The 3,394-nt window shown below is 36.4% G+C and overlaps 1 non-coding gene across 1 annotated transcript; it reads left to right on the top strand.

Annotated features, from left to right (window-relative positions):
• Positions 1 to 1,633: 1,633 nt before the first annotated feature.
• On the top strand, positions 1,634 to 1,706 carry trnav-uac. Its single transcript has one exon. It is a non-coding gene; the product is annotated as a tRNA-Val (tRNA).
• The last annotated feature ends 1,688 nt before the right edge of the window (positions 1,707 to 3,394 follow it).

Genomic DNA, 3,394 nt, shown 5'->3' with positions numbered 1-3,394 from the left:
GTTGTCTCAGCTGGCCTCTTGAGCGTGGACAGCAAGAAAGTGGGGGCACAATCCCTAGGGAAGCCTTTGGAGGCAAGAAGTCCCAATACTTACGCAAACCTCACAGCTTCAGAAATTCCTCTAAACAGTCAAGTATGGCTTTACTGAGAAGCATTATATCCTGAAGCCTTGTGATAGAAATCGCAAAAGAGCCAGAAGTTGTTGCAAATCGGCGACTAAGATACAACCTTACGAGGGTAAGACTCAATAGATTAGCACAATGGATTAGCAGTCCATCCCCTTAACTTTTTTTTTATTGAGAATACATTTCCAAGTGAAAATACATCAGGTTCAAATCCTCTCCACCTCCCAGAGCATTAAAATCACAATTATTTTTTTATTATTTTTATTTTGTTTAAATTACATTCTTAAACCTGAATCTTCTAAAACCTTGGTGACTTCTTTCGTACAAACTTTGTAAAATGTATCTATATTTCTATCTTCTTTAAAATAATAAAACAAGCATTTAACATACCTTTTAAATTTCCTTTTAAAACAAACCAGACATCCATTAAAATTGTTCTCTTTCTGCAACCACCGTCTTTCCCATATTGCACTTTTTATCAACATTACAAGTATATTCAGAAGTCTTTTGTTTTACTTTTCTTCTCAAAGCTCAGCATCATCACCTCATTCCATATCATCATCATCTTCCCTCTCACTTTTACAATAATTCTTTTACATTTCCCATTAAAATACACTAATTTTATCCTTCTTGATTAAATCATATTTATTTTCTATTTCTTGTCTGCCAAAATCCTCCATTGCCTCCTCTATTATGCTTTACTTAAGTAGAAGTACAGATACTCATGTTTTAAAATACTCAGGTAAAAGTTAAAGTACTGATAACTTTCACTTGAGTAAAAAAGTATAAAGAAGTTTTGGCTCTGACATGTACTTAAGTTAAAAGTAGCTGCTACTTCTACCTGTTTTAGTGTCACGTTGGTAACTGGACCTCACATCATATTAATATTAGGGCTGTCAATCAAATTAAATATTTATCTCAACATAATCGCACATTTCGCGAGAGCGCCCCTGTCTTTTACTTTATTTTACAAAAGCACAGCTTTACTTCTTCTTGTTTTCTGCCTGCTGATTCTTAGCTTGTAAACTAGTCTACATCTGTGGTGAGTGAGAGGCAGGACATTATACACCAGTGGATTGAAAAAGATGCACAATGACAGGAAATGGTTTGCTCGGTAAAAAAATAAAAAATATTGACATTTAACCAAATCAATGGATTAAAACAAAGTAATGAGCGGTTTTGAAAATGTAAGTAAAAATGACAGATATTTGTGTAAAAATGTAATGAGTGAAAGTAAAATGTTGTCTGAAAAATATTCCAGATTCCATGGTGTAGCAGTCAATCAAAAACAGAAAATCAGTTTTCAGCCAACGACCCTGCTTCAGTGAAGAAAGACCTGAGAGACATGGTGCAGTCATAAAAACCTGGAGCTTAACACGCTCAAAACAGTGGAGATGATTGTGACATTTGAGTCAGTGAATTTTCTAAGTTTAATTTATATTTTTCCAGTTAGATTTTGAGAGATATGTTTCTATTTATGCACATTGGACATCAACCTTCTCAGCAGCAGGTTCCATAGTGTAGCGGTCATCACGTCTGCTTTACACGCAGAAGGTCCTGGGTTTGACCCCCAGTGGAGCCATGCCATTGAGTCTCTCATTCTGCTGTTGGAATGCTTTTCCTCCATTTCTGTTTCAACCACAATGCAGAAACATGCAAAACTGTTTATTTATTTCCAGGATTGAGTAACAATTTGTGAGTAATATATAAACCTCACTCATGTTTGCAACCTGCATGGTTCCACTGGAAGGACCTTCTGTGTGTAAAGCAGATGTGACGACCACTACCCTATGGATCCACACAATCATCTGCACAGCATAAATGAGCAGAAATAATGATTCAGGCAATATGTTTTCCAGATTGCAACTATACAGTTTTGGGAAACTTGTTCCCAATGTACCCTCAGCTTTCTGTTCTCGGTTGAGAGGAATACAAGTGCTTTTCTAATACTGTATGAGAGTGTGTGATCTGGAGTCTGTGCAGCAGCTGCTGTTCTCACTCTATTTATTCCAGCTCTTTTTTAAAGTCGTGTTACATCCTCGATGACTTCAAACTTTACTCTTTACACTATTAATACAATTCTAAAATGAATTGTATTGATTTGTATGAATCATCTTGTACAATTGTATGAATGAAGAATATTAATACATTTTTATTCACTCTATGGTGCTCGGTGGTCAGGGATAAAAACACACAGCACACATTATGACGCGTCCACTGCAAAAAATATCCGTCGAAATAAAGAAATAAAAGCATGATTTAAGAAGAAACTCTACAGACTGAAACAAGTCAAATGATTTGCCAGTGCAGTAAAATAATTACACTTGGTAAGATTTCTTGAAATAAGAAGTGATTAAAGCGATGCTGCAGCACTCGTGTGTCTGTTTTCTGAAGCAGCTTCTGCACCTGACGCACAGCATGAGGACTCGACTTCTTTGATGGACCCTTGTGAGGTCTGTTCTGAGTGGAACACGTCTTGGAAAACCTCTGTATGACCCTGACCACTGTACTGTAACTCAGTGTCAGGATGTTACTGATCTTCTTATCGCCTCGGCATCATGGTGGAGTCTCCTGTCATCAGAGAGTCTTTACCATGAGGTGCCGTGTAGAACATCCAGTGGTCAGTATGAGAGAATTGAATAACAGAATATAAGATTTTTATTTTGTTATTTAAAGAGAAGTTTAAATAACATTGGATTTTTTTTCCATTTGATGAATTTTAACTTCATTCATTTTTTCATTCATGTATTTTTGCTCTTGTTGTGAAGTGAAGTTTGTGTCATTGCTGCTACACTGTGCATCTGAACGATCACGACTCAAATCTCACAATAAACTTTAGGGTTTTATCACATTTTCTACTTTCATTCATCTGATTGTCTCCCCAGTGTCCAACTGCTCCATGGCTTTGTGTATCAGTCACCTCACAACTATAGCAAAGAGTTTTTATTATTGACCGAGTAAATTCCAAGTGATTCAGTGCTTATGCTCAGAGACTGACCTGATTTTTTTCAACTACTGCTGAATGTTTGTTTACATTCACAATATTCAATATTATATGCACATTATATTCCACATGGATCGTGCAGTACAGTGTACAAGTTGTTAATAACATTCTTGTGTATGTTTCTATTTTCTTTATAGTAATTAATCTTTCATATAATAATATTGTATTGTGCTCCTTATATCAGTGGTCCCCAACCCGGGGCCACAGACTGCACAGTCCGTGGGTCAACTGGTACCGGACCGCACAGAAAGAGTAAATGTAAATCT

The sequence above is a fragment of the Silurus meridionalis genome, unplaced genomic scaffold (genome assembly GCF_014805685.1).
Source record: "Silurus meridionalis isolate SWU-2019-XX unplaced genomic scaffold, ASM1480568v1 Scaffold755, whole genome shotgun sequence".
Lineage (NCBI taxonomy): Eukaryota > Metazoa > Chordata > Actinopteri > Siluriformes > Siluridae > Silurus > Silurus meridionalis.
This window is presented reverse-complemented; position numbering and strand designations above follow the sequence as displayed.